General features: G+C 37.1%; 1 protein-coding gene across 1 annotated transcript in view; it reads left to right on the top strand.

Annotated features, from left to right (window-relative positions):
- GRM8 (glutamate metabotropic receptor 8) overlaps window positions 1-14,607 on the top strand; it is a 1,278,142-nt gene that overhangs the window by 995,629 nt on the left and 267,906 nt on the right. The gene's annotated exons all lie outside the window — the stretch shown is intronic.

Raw genomic sequence — 14,607 nt, 5'->3', positions numbered from 1 at the left:
CACGAATCATATAATGTCATGAAACATGTTAAAAAGTCCATCCTTTATTTCAAAAACATACTTCCCAGAAATATTATGTTTTAAATAATAATTTGAAAGATCTGCAAAAATTGCTTCTATAGATCACTTCTAGAACAATGGGATTAAATATGGTTTTGTGTTTAATTAAGTTTTCAGTGTACCTCATGGTGAAAAATGAATATGGTACAGTTATTTCTTTGAAAAGGGAGAATTAGCAGCTCTTCTCCAGTGATATACAAACTATAATTAGTGTATAATTATTACTACTGCTTTGCCACTCTTATATTCTTCATTGTCACGAATTCAATAAAAGCAAGTAACATGAATATAATATAGAACATGATCTGGTAATTGTATTTCAATTATATTCATTTGGTGTGAGGTACGGATAAATGACAAAGCTTTGTAACTGTCTGAGGTTATCAGCTTGAAGTAGATAATTAGGCTTTGAGACTTTTTCTAAGTGGTGGAATTTAGTGATATGAGGATATAAAAAGTTACGAAAAAATATAACATGGTGTTTCACTGGATATGAACAATAGAAATGCACACACAACACCTTGCATCTTTGAAAGGCATTAGTTAACAATCTGGTATCTGCCATGTCAACTCCCACACATGTAGGGCACATAATTACAGTGTTAACAAGGTTGCCAAAAGTGAACACACATTAAACTGTTTTTCACAGCAGTACTAGAAAACACAATTTACATGTCTTTTTTATTTTTATTAAAACACATTTCATAATTATTGTTGTGGCATTCCTTAGTTACAATGAGTAAGAGGAATGTAAGATTACTTGGCTTTAGATGTATTTTAAAATTAGAGAAATGTTAAAAAGGCTGGAAGACACATTGTTGTTTACATCTCTACAAGTGTCATGGCAAATATTTTTTGTAAATTTCCTTGCATATTAGTTTTTTCAATGGCAAGCATGCAACAATTTTCACGACCGCATTAAAGTATGCGCATGATGCCCAGTTTAAGAAGTAAAAATGCATAAAATTCAGAAAAAACAAAGAAACCCTACAAAAAGACATCTGTAAGAGACGTATCTATGTACAGAAATAAAAAGTAATAAACTATAAGGGATGAGGAATGAAAGAAGAGTGAAGAATAATGTGTGAAAAATGATAAGGACAGGGAGATAAACTAAGGGGATGTACAGCAAGAACTGATTTGGAATAGTGTTATGGACACATGACACAAATTGGGTAATTGAGGATTCACAGTGGAGAAAGATTACAAACTTTATTCATTATCTCTGAATTTTAAACAGCACTTCCAAGCAACAAGGGAAACCAATTAGTGAGCTAATAATGCATTCCAGCAAACACCGTGCCTGGGCTAAAGTCCACAATTTCTTTCAGTTTACTTTAATCTGTATTTCCATTATTGCCATGTAAGTAGAGCTAATACAGCCCATCATGGGGTCACTGAAAGTATACTTTAAGAAACCTGTTCTTTGTAGCTCTCTTTCTTTGCTTCACTAATCAGATTTAAACTTCCAAAGCTAACATTATATATTAACTTTTTTTACTGAAAATACATAAAATGCCTTAAGGATTCCAACTAGCTATCCCGCATGCCTCCTATGCTATAACACAAAAACTGATTAACTCAGTGATACTTTCAAGGTACAACAACAAATGCAAATAATTTACATACTTTTAAAAAATAGTTAATTTTTATTCAGTACGAAAAGTTAAAAGAATAACACCTAAGAAGGGGTGTGCACCATACATATAGCACATACAGTAATTGCTCAGCTGAAAACCTCCATAAGGGGCCCATCCAGGGGCGGACTGACCATTTGGAAACTCGGGCACCGCTCGAGGGCCCGGGGTCAGTAGGAGGCCCCATGAGATGCCCCTGGTACCTTTTTCATAGGCTTTTTTGTGTTTGGGCAAGGACACAGGGGCCGCATGATCCCCTATTGCCTGGGGCCCCATGAGTTGTCAGTCCACCCCTGGGCCCATCAAAACATCTTATGATAACAAATATGTTATTGCACCTGTACAATTATGTGCAACCACATAAATGAACCAAGATGCATTGCACTCAGAGCACCTTGACATATGTCATAAACAACTCCACTTCTTCAGGAGAAACAGCCAGGAGGTATGCAATGAGCATCATACCATTATATACAATGCATATTGTAAAAATAGTACTCTGACTATATTGCAAATCTCTTACAATTATATTATCTCATCTAGATAACATCAATAAAAACTGTTAAGCCTTTAAACTGTTAACAGGTGCATGAAATGGTGGGGGGACCTCAGGCACTATACAGGTAGAACCATCTAAAATAGGTAAAACATCATATAAGTCACCTGGACATATGGATGCCTATGATCAAAGACCATGTCCATCAGTACACATTGTTTACACTGTAAATGGTGAGAGGATAAATTCCTAGATCATACAGAGTTTAGATCCATGTTTTATCACAAATTTAATTTGTATAATGTGATATACCTTGGAAACTCACAACAGGTCCTGCCTATAAGTATTATATATTTTAATATATAAGTAGCTGAATCTGATGTCACATCATCTTTAGAGAAATAATACATGTTCCTTAACTAAGTAGTATTATGCAGAGTATGTTTCCCAATGCTAGCACAATCCTGTATGAAGAACCCAGGATGAGAAGGGTTGTTTCTTGCAAAATTCCTATCCGAGCACCCCTGGAAGTATAGCAAGGGTCTTTGGGAATGTGGCACATTGCACAGATGAGGACACAAATATTGAGATCCTATGACTAAAAGATCAACACGCCAGACCTCACAGCAATCCAATCCCCTCTATTGGATGAAGGCCTCATCACATCCACAATCACATAAGGTCCAAAAACAACATCAAAATCCATCGCACACATATGGTCTCCCACATCTCAACATTGCAGAGTGAAGCATAGCACAAAGACAAGACCCAGTAATCACATATATCTCTAACAGTATATTTAAAAAGCTATAAAAAGTACAGTGTAAAGGGTCTGTTGGCACCATAGGTTCGAAATAGATATACAGCAATACTGAATTTATAATGCCACTGCTAAAAAATAACATCTAATACAATATATACAATAGTAGCCAGAATCATTTTGTCCGTATTTACAAAACAAGATTTGAAACTGGTGTATTCATTCAGATAGGATATACGTATAGTTGCCCAACTTGAGTGTATCTAACTCATCTCCAACTGCTGTAAATTACAATCCCAATCTCCCCCTCTTGGCCCTATATCAGGGATGTCAAACTGGCGGTCCTCCAGCTGTTGCAAAACTATAAGTCCCATCATGCCTCTGACTTTGGGAGTCATGCTTGTAACTTTCAATCTTGCAATGCCTTATGGAACTTGTAGTTTGACAACAGCTGGAGGGCCACCAGTTTGACACCCGTGCCCTATATGGATCTGATCTAAAACTATGAATTTTTACACCCATGTCATCTTATTGGTGAACACATTATTTAATAACATTTTTTTTTACTGTAGGCAAAACAGGGGTTTAGACTAGTGTAATACAGCAATGTCTGGAGGAAAAGGAAGGTTATACATCACATATTCCATATGGCATTTAGGCAGAAGCAGAAAGAGAAGAAAAGTGTAAGAAAGAAGTAAAGGTCTTCCAACAAAATAAGCTCTGATAATAACACATGTACTCTGTATTTCTCAGGATAGATAAATAAGGGGGGGGGGAGTCATGTCTTTCTAAAGACCAAATAAATTTGCATCTGAGCCAGTAGAGAGACAATGTGTGAACTGCAGATATCAAATAGATATGTGCTTCCCCATCATATCTGTAACTCTGGCTTCTATTTTCTCATGCAAAATACAGTAGTTTGTTTGACTCTCAGCTTAACTTCAGTGAGCGAAAGGATGGAAAATTTCCAAGCTTTAGCAAGGTAAGTTTTGTTACAGTAAGGAAGAAACTTAGAAGCCAAAATTGGACTTTGAATAAGTATGGGGTTTAGTGCATAAAAGGGGAATTTGGCGGGTTTGGGGAATTATTTGGTCCTATTAATCTAGAAAGATGAATAAACACATTCGCTCAGGAAGCTTAAGCCACTGGACAGGTCCATCAGATGTGGTAAAAGGTCCTAATCTACCTGCAGAAGGAGGAATAATCTAGCACAAACTGGGCAACTTTGACTGAAACCATATAGCACCTTGTTAAAACTGTATAATTTGTCTCTGCAGACAAAAAGATTAATTTACTACCTTAGATTGTACGCTCCTTGAGGGTTAGGGACTGATGTGAATGTACAATATATATGGAAAGCGCTGTGTAAATTGATGGCGCTATATAAGTACCTGAAATAAAATTTATTAAAATGGGAGAGTGCAAAATCTGGTGGAGCTCTGCATAGAAACCAATCAGCTTCTAGGTTTTTTTTGTCAAAGTTTAATTGAACAAGCTGAAGTTAGAAGCTGATTAGATACCATGCACCACTGCACCAGGTTTTCCATTTTGTTGGTTTAATAAATCAACCCCTATGTGTCAGCAGCTAGACTTGACCATTTCCCAGATTTGACTCCATTGCTTTTCCTCAAAAGTAGTGGCCTCAAATGGCATGCCAGTGTTAAGTTTCTTTTTGTGAACAATTTGTTTACAAATTACTTTGAAAGCCAATTGAGTTGGAAGGGATAGGGCTGGCAAAAGAAGTGTCACTTCTGTTTGCATGGAAGATCTGCTTCAAAAGGAGGGAAGCTGTAATGGTTTGTGTCCAATTATATTTGTTTTTATTGTACATAACATCTTTGTTTTACAAATAAACCTTTACTATATAACAAAGGATTCTTAGATCACTGTGGATATTGTAAATAGAGAGCAAAGGAGAAGTTGTTTCATTTTATTCAGGACTTCTCTGAGAGGAGGGGCTGTTCACAGCAGATGGATTCATTGGTAGGGTTTGCATAGACTTGAAAGTCTATGTAAACCCTTACTTCATGACATTCCATTTTCTAAAGCACTGCATGTATGCACTCCAGTGACAGCTGTATGGCATTTCCTATGGTGGGTTTCCTGACGGTGCCAACAGTGAACAATAGCTGCATAATGTGTCCCTGTCTATATGCAGTTTCCATCAGAAGCTCCTGTGATAGGGTGACAACACAGAAGAACAATTGGGAGACAAGGGCAAAGCTTTGTCACCCTATAAGAGGAATATCTCCTGGCAAGGTACACCCCCCTCCCATGTTGAGGGCATGTGGTCTGGTAATATTCAGGAGGAGCTAGGCTTAAGTTTCTAAGATGCCATCAATCAGGAAGCTGTCTAATATTGCAAAGTTGGAGCCGACAATTTTTGCTTGGTCAGTCTACTCAAACTGCTTGTTCGTGTCTTATGCAATGCATTTGGTGTTATCAACTCGCTACTCCTTTTACCCTGCCTAAAGAAAATCGGAAAAACACTGCATGGGCTGTATAACTTCAGGATCTCATTTTTTTGTTTAGCTGAATAAATAAATAGAAATTATTCATTTAGGCAAAGGAAGACCATATTTATGTAATGTTCCTTTTCTTTTGTGACACTTTAACAGAAGGTAATAAAAGATTAAGATTTTACAGTCATCTCTCACTTGTATTTTTTCAACAAGACCCATTTTGTCAGCAAAATCTTAAATATTTGCAATGATTACATATGGTTTTCCTACTGATATTCATTTCCAGTCCCAATACAGAAAGTTATTTTATATAGACAACTTTAAATCCAAGGTCTGGCTGGACTGGCTTTAGATCCATAAAGCAATCAAGTCCATAAAAAAAAGAACTTTTTAGTGTCTCTGGAATACCAGTTAGTGTTATTATATTATTCCTGCAAGTCTGTTCTGAAGATTTGTCAATATATTCCAGTAAATATTTGTTGGATAAGAGCATTAATTCAGACTTTCTTTACCATATTCTTCTCAATTATGAAGGAACCTTTTACTCCAGATTCTCTGCTCTGTGATTAAAATCAATTACCATATTTTTTTTCAGTAGGCCATCTTGCATTTATTTTAAGCTCTGTTGACCAGGACAACATCGACCAGGATGTTGGGGACTTCTTTTCTTAAAAAATTGAATCTCTAAGAACAGCTAAATATGTTGGTACAACTCACATAATACTGTACTAGCAGTAGAAAGGCTCATTCAGCTGCACTTGCTCTGTGCTCTTGAAGATGTTTCACTTTGTTCCTCAATTCATCTGAGTGTTAGGGACACACCCACGCATTTATAGATTGGAATGAAACATTTTCAACATTACAGAACACATCCTACTAAGAATCCATGCACACAGGCTTAAAAAAAGCTGCTTCAAAAGGAGTTTAGCACTTTGCCTCTAGAAGAAGCTAATATTATTCTATGTGTCCATGCACATTAGTACATTTAGAAGCTTATTTTAAACTCAGTGCTTAAAGGCTGAAGAAAAAATCTAATGTCTTGTGTTTTTTAGCTTTTTTTTGCAAAAAAAACACTAAAGTCCTGTACGAAAATGCTCTATATGAGTTTTTTTTTCCACCAAAAGAACAGGCTTTTTTAAGCCCAGTGTGCATGGACCCTTAATGTCAATAATTGGTGACACCATGACCTGAATAGATGAAAATATTCAGAAATATTGTATCTGCAAAGCATTTTTGTTGTTTGGTTTCAGCTAAGATTGGAATTTCACATTTTTGACTGCATAACCACCTTAAAGGATACATTCGCCTCTGTAAAAAAATAAATTAGCATAATTTTGCAAATAAAAATATGTGCATTTATAATTGTTTTTTAAATTAGGAGCCTGCAGAGCATTGCACCCATGATCACTCTCCTGCACACTGCCAATGTGTGTCTGCCTGTACCTGGTATGAGCAGGCAGTTACTGAATGACAGGAAGCATCAATGAACTACCTTCATTGAGCACTACAAGCTGGCAGCCACAATGGCTGGCAGTATTTGTTTTTCTCTCATTCACAGAACTCTGTGAATGAATGAAGCTGCCAAGTGGGTGGAGCCCCACATTGCCACTTTTTTTAGAATTGTGACAGTGGATGCGGATGGGCAGGCTGCTACAATGGGACACCCTCAATATGGGTGTAATATGTTACAAAAGGTGAACTCATCCTTTAAGTCTACATTCACACCAGCACACACGGCCACATTTTTTTAGAATTGTGACATCGGGTGCAGATTGGGGGGTGCAAGGCTGCTGCAATGGTAACATATTACATGGACACCCTCAATATGGGTGTAACATGTTACAAAAGGTGAACATATCCTTTAAGTCTACATTTACACCAGCACATATGGCCACATGGCCACATTTTTTTAGAATTGTGACAGTGGGTGCAGATTGTGGGGTGCAGGGCTGCTGCAATGGTAACATGTTATATGGGACACCCTCAATATGGGTGTAACATGTTACAAAAGGTGAACTCATCCTTTAAGTCTACATTTACACCAGCAATTTAATCCAGTGGGAACTGCAGCGGCAGAAACATTCCAATGCACACAAAGTGCATCCAGCAGCTATCCCACAAGTAATCTCTGGGTGTGCAGACAGTCACTAATAGCTGCAGCCACTGGCCACAGCTAGCCGCTCACAGCATCAGGAATCAAAAGATTCCTGCAGTTTCAATTCGCACCAGCTTAAATCATTGATGGGAATGTAGTTTTATTGTTTGCATTCAGATTAATACAAACAAAAATCTTTTTTTACGCTAAGACAAAATGTATCCCTGTCTTGCCAAGCATGGAAATGCCATAGGTCAAACAGAAAGTCTGGTATAAGCTGTGGAAAGAGTAGAACAGTCAGATTACATCAAAAAGAAGCTTCAACTAGTCTTGCTGCTGATGTGGCAGGTACTACAGTAAGAGCAAGCAGACTACAAGGTAAACCTCTGTCCCCCCATCCCCTGGGTAAGTTAACTTGGGAAATAGGGTAAAAGTAAGTTCAGGAAAAATCCAGGTGGAATTAGATCAGTTTTTCACAAGATAAGAGTTTTCACGGTCAGCATAAGATCAAACAAGATTTACCGAATGTTGATTTTAATATGTACAGTGCACACATGCTTATATGATTCCTTCTTTCTTACACAAGGCAAAATCCTAACAGAAAAAACTGCTTTCACTTCTAAATTAAGTAATTAATGTTTTATAAAAATTGCCAAAAGGCACACACGAGGCAGTACATGTATGCCCTATATAACAACAGGTTAAAGCTTATTTAAAATGTAGCTAACGCTATCAATATTTTTAGATTGTTAAGCTACAAAAAAAAAAAAACTAAAAGCAATGAATTGATTTTATTTTCCTTACAGTATATGTAGGAATAGAAGTTTTAAAGTGATATAAAACCCTACTTTTTAAGAATTTCAGCAGTTGATCAAAATATTCAATTGATATGCAGCTGCTTCATCCTTTAACCCTTGCCTTTGTTCCTGTTTATGCTGGTGCCATGATCACTACCCCAGGTTTCCTCTTTCAGGATGGCTCCTTTGCTTTGCAGTTTGTTATGGAGCCACCTTTGTTTGTGCACACCTGGCCAGGACTGCATGTCTCCCTATGCTGTGTGAGTCAATAGAAACTCACAGCATCGTAGTCTTAGAATGCAAGGCACTCTCCTGCTCCTCCCTCCTACTTTCTCCTCCCAGATAACAGATAGTGATCGGCTGCATGTTCAAGTCGAATGTAAGTTCGACTTGAAAATGACATGGGCCGTTTGCGTGTGTGTTGCTTTTCGCCCACAATTCACTGCGCCCTGACAGTGCATTGTGATTGGCTAAAGCCAAAACCACAGGTCAGGTGCAATACTATGGCCAATCACAGGGCATGATGATAACACAAAGGGCAGAGTGAGCCCACCCCCTTGTGACATCATCACCCTATTTAAGAACAAATCTTGGTGCAGCTGTCAGATAGTGGGAGCCAGCTTCAAGAGTGGAGCAAACATTTTTTTTCTTTTTTCCGGTCGGCGGTGGTGGCAGGCATTGTGATCATCTACTTCGGGGGACATTTTTATTAAAGGACTTATCAAAGACTGTCTCCTGTCTTTTTTTTACTACCCTTTTTTTTGTGAATGGGTAGCAGTACCATGTACTGCATACTCATTCACATATGGGGGGCTGGGATCTGGGGGTCCAGATTTCAATAAGCCCCTCACCTGCAGACCCCTACAACCACCAGCCAGGGTTTTGGGAAAGAGGCCCTTGTCCCCATGAACATGGGGACAAGGTGCTTGGGGGGAGCTCCGCTGCCCCAAAGCACCCCCCCATGTTGAGGGCATGTGGCCTGGTATGGTTCAGGAAGGGGGGTGCTCACTTATCCCCCCCTTTCCTGACCTGCTGCACTGCATGCTCGAATAGGGGTCTGGTATGGATTTTCTGGGGGACCCCCCATGCTGTTTTGTTTTTAATTTTGGAGTGGGGGGCTCCCCTCAAAATCCATAAGAGACCCAAAGGGCCTGGTATGGATGGAAGGGGGAACCTCACACAGTTTTTAAAAATGTTTTTTTAATTGTCGGGCAATGCCGGCAATTCTTTTGACATTCAGCTGTCAGTGAGAACCCCACTGACTGCTGAAACATGAATGAACGTTTCACTACTAAAATACCGCAGGACTTAACAATATAACTCATGCGGTATTTTAGTAACTGAGCGGTATCTTACCGCATATTCGGATGCAGTAAGATACCGCTCAGTAAATTGTCCCTGTTTGAAGTTTGCAGTCAAACTTTTGGTAGGTTTAAATGTTCAACCACGAATCAAACAGGGGGGGTGTTCAGCCCATCACTAATAGACTGACAGCTGCTCATGACCATACTGTTAATTCTTTCCTGTGAAGTACTGTGATAAGCAAAAGTTTGAGGAAGCAGAAATGAGACAGCAGGAGCAAACTTCATTGAACGTTCTAAAGGGCAAGTGCCTGCGAAAAATGTATAACATTACATTTTATTGGGAAATGTTTTTACTGTTGAGCTGTTTGTGTTAAAGAAAACCTCTGAGAGTTTAATACTACTTTAAAAAGTTCTGTGTGCAATAATTCTATATATCTAAAAGACAGCTTAAACCTTCTAAGTCTTACAGCATTCTGTAAGTAGATTTGAAATATGTATGGAAAGTAATAAAAAGGTGTATATTTCACTATTAAGTATTATTTTGTTGGCTATATATCTCTGGTCCTTGAGGACTATGCTCCACAGTTTAAGACGTTGTATAATTAACAAACTTCATGAAAACATTAGGTGTATTAGATTAAGCGAATTGTGTTTGTGTCTAACCCCACATTCTGAATTGCATTCATTCAGTCCTTGAATGCTTGAGTTGTTTTGTCTGGCTCCATTGCCTTAGGCCAGCAAAGAAGTCTTTTGAATAAACATGTATTTAAGTAAAATACAAAATTACATTTACAGTGAAAAGTGTGATACAATTCTAAAGAAAAAACTAAAAATGTAGCAGTAATCAAACTTCAGATTTGCTGTTGTCAATTTTTCTATACCAGTTTTAAAGGTCTATTTATTTGACCTTATTCACACTAGCCACATGCTAAAATTGTTTATGTTTGCATATGGGTTGATGTCCTTTTTGCCAGGCAGTCATCATGGCACATAGGAAACAATTGGTTTCCAGTTGCCTTAGCATTGACCTGCATTGTTCAATGCAGAAAAACACCAATCATGATTCATGTTACTTTCACCCAGTATTCACACATATTTCTTATTTAATTTGATATGAAAAGTGTATGCATCTTGGGTAAAAATATTGATAAACAGTACCTGTGAATTAATTACTACCACTTTTATTATTACAGGTACTTAAATAGTGCCATGAATTTACTCTGCGCTTTGCATATGTACTGTACATTCGCATCAGTCCCTAACCCTCAAGGAGCATACAATCTAAGGTCCCTAACTCACATTCATACATACACATACTAGGGCCAATTTAGACAGGAGTCATTTAACCTCCAAGCATGTCTTTGGAGTGTTGGAGGAAACTGGAGTCCCCAGGGGAAACGCACACAGGCACAGGGAGAACATGGAAACTCCAAGTAGGTAGTGCCATGGTTGGTATTTGAACCAACAACTCTAGTGATGCTAGGCAGGACTGCTAACCATTTAGCCACTGTGCTGCGTTTAGAGGTAAATAAATCAATATACCCATCCATAGAATCTAGGTATGTTCAGAAGATAGGATTTTGTAATTAAGCCTCAGCATAGATTCCTTACTTGCTAGGAAATTTGGAACCAGTGGATTTTTATCTTCCATCTACAATAATAAAATATATTTTTGCAATAACAGACATGTGATTTTGGGTTTCTCTCTCGCAAACAGAATGTATGGAACATGTAATGTAATGTTGGCTAAATGATTAAGTTAGACATAAACAGAGCAGAACATGGCCACACAATGGTTAAAGCAACATTGATACTAAAATTAAAATGTAGTTAAACAGATTCTTCTGTAAAGAACCGATTTTATAATTACATTTCCTGCTGGTTGCATTGTTGATTTTTGTTGTCTTCAAAAACTATGGTGTATGGAATCCATTTCATCTGGCACATTTCCAGGACTGTCAAATTCTTGGTTCCCCTTTTTGCTCTGTGAATCCTTTCACTGGCCCCTTAACTGGCTGCAGTTTTAAGGCAGACACCAGAAGGAACCCAGGTGATAGAAAGAGAACCAGGAATCTTATACCCCTTGAAGAGTGTCTGATGAAGAGGATTCTTTGGGCACTGGAGATCTTGAAGAGACTGAAGATCCTAAGCATGGGAAGTGAGATAAACATAATACATCTTCCTTACAGAGAAATAATTTCCTACAGTTAAATTATGCTCCAATGTTGCTTTCAATGCTTTTTTTAATTCCAACATATTTCATGATTCATTTTAATGTAAAATGCGTTCCTTTGTAGAGGAAAAAAAACAATCTTCTTCAGTTCTGTTTTAATCGTACACACGGGGTTGATTTACTACAGAAAAATAGACTGTGCACTTTGCAAGCACAATTGCACTCTTTTTCTTATGTTTTAAAGATTTTCTTCGTAAAGAATACCCAATCAGGTCCAAAGAAAAAAAAATGCTTACACCTGATTGGATGATGGAAATCAGCAGAGCTTTACCACATATGCTAAGTTCTGTGGAAAATGAGTGCAACTATACTTGCAAAGTACACAGTCTATTTGCCTTTAGTAAATCAGCCCCATTGCAATAAATTTAGCAAACTTCATTGCAGATCCTTTACTGGCTTCTGTTCTGAATATACTAAAAACAGTATTACAAGTTCTTTTCCAGCAGAATAAAGTGGGATCTCTGAGTGGAATTGGCTGCCTCCTGGGCATGGAGATGACCAGTCTCAGTATTATAAGAGAACTGTTGGGAATAGCAGTGACTCAATCAGCAGGAGATTACAATTTTGGGATGTTCTATATAAAAATTTTCATTTAAAGGAACAATCATTTGAATGTACTTGCAATTTAGATCATAACTGGCCGCAGATTGAAATGAAAAGGAATTTTTAATGGCATTACATTATAAAACAGTTTGTGTGACAATTACATAATGATATGTCTTTTATGAAGCTGGAGATATTTCTTTAAATAAAATACAAATTTTAAAATAAATCTTTTATGCAAGCTTATACAAACTAATTTCACAAAAAATGTTAAAATACATTTCGTAAAATGCTACATTGCTGAAGTGGTAAAAGAAAACATAAGTCTTGATTGCGCTGTAATTAAACACATACTGGTTGGATAGGAACAGTGCAGATTATAATTATGTGACACATTAAAAACACAAGGATAAGGAAAACATACTTAAGAGTTGTTAGTGGATAAACGTGTGCAAAACTGCATACATTGATGAATACTACTTTGATTAGCATACTGATATTATAAAAAAAAACATACTCTAAGTTAGCTTAGAATAATGGCATTGTGCATTAAGGGCAAGATCTAAGTGTAGGAGTCAAAGTAAAGCACATCATTAAAAAAAAAACAAAAAAAAACAAGGTGAGTTAAAGCTTAGCTCCAAGCAGATATCAAACGTACAAATTAAATGTTGATTAGAAAATTTATTTTTTTAAAAACAGGCATTAAAAGTAACTTAGATTTGGCCAGGTATCAGCCTAATGCAGTGCCCTGTACAGAAGATTTCAGACTTGGAGATACAGAAGCAGCTCAATATGCAAATCAGTTGTGCTCTAGTGCTCATGTATTACCAAGGAACATGATGATAGGAGGAGAGCAGAGTGACAAAGAGATGAGCTAATCAGTCTGCTGCTTCTCCTTTTACTGTCCAATCACAAGGTAGAGTTCCCTACCTGCAGCAGAGAAGACTTAGGTCCTCTGCCCTTCCAGAAAGAGGTGTGTTGTGTGGAAGAGCTGTGGAAATCTTAGGACTACAAAAAAATATAGAAATACAAATGTTTTGGCTGGTAAAACAGCTTCCTTATGTGTATTTTGTTTGTGTATTTAACTGTTTGGTCAGAGTTAAGTTTTAAAAATGTAAAGTCTCCAGTGTCCTTACTATAAATGTTTGGCATTCACTAAAGGGACCAAATAGTATTTTTGTATATAGTTCTGTGTTTACCATTGTCATGGAAAAAAAATACATAAAAATATTATCATACACATAAATATATAAAATATTACAATTAAATATTATGCAGTCTTCTGTTTTGCCATCAGTTGGAACCCTAGAGCCTTTTTTACAAATTCAGTTTTATCAGTTTACAGCTTTCCTGAAAGGAGCCAGGTGTTTTTGTATTTGAGAGAGTCGTCATTGCAAAAACTGTTAAAAGCCCTTATCAGATGATTCAGTAGGGCTGGTCTTAGATGGATCAAAATCTGGCCTATATAGCAGGGACCATCCAGCTGACTCCTCCATTGTCAGAATAGAATGACACAGCAGGGAGGATTCCCACATCCACCTTCAATGTGTGGATGAGGGAACTGGTTCCATTTTTTCATTCAGCCTGGTGGTGGAACAAAAATAAACTGAGACATGAATGGCCAACATAAGTATTCAAAGAAAAATGTAAAGCAAGCTTTGTTTGTTTTGTTTGATTATTTGTAAAACAAAATGTGAATACACATATAAGCAATAATTTAAACAACTAAAACCTTAAAAATAAATAAAAAAATGAAGGCTAGTCTATAACAATTTTTCAAACCATCATTAAGTATGATGTATTTCAGAGTACAAAAAAGTTTTTCTCTAGTCCTTGGCAGTCAAGTAGATATTCAATATTTATTGTGTTTTCTTCTATATGTATTTTCTTTTTAGTTTACTTTTTTGTTTACTTCGATAAGCTTCTGCGGTTTTATTGCAAAGCTGTGGGCCTAATGTTGATTTGTGAGCACTTTTACTGAATTTACCAGCAAATGGTTTGTTCTCTCTCTGTGGTTTATTTATATAAAATAAAGCTCCAGTTAACTGACAGACCACAATAAGATTGAGAGAGGACCAGTTATCAATTTTAAACTTTAGACAAGTGATCCTAATGCACACAAGCAGAGCTGCCTTTTACAAGTTGTAAAGTAATATCTAATATCCCATGCAAGTTTTTATCATAGCTAGAATGGCTCATATGAAAGCAGACAATGTTATG

This window comes from Staurois parvus, unplaced genomic scaffold (assembly GCF_062004578.1).
Source record: "Staurois parvus isolate SC_StPar_1 unplaced genomic scaffold, SC_StPar_1.0 ptg000019l, whole genome shotgun sequence".
Taxonomy (NCBI): Eukaryota; Metazoa; Chordata; class Amphibia; order Anura; family Ranidae; genus Staurois; species Staurois parvus.
This window is presented reverse-complemented; position numbering and strand designations above follow the sequence as displayed.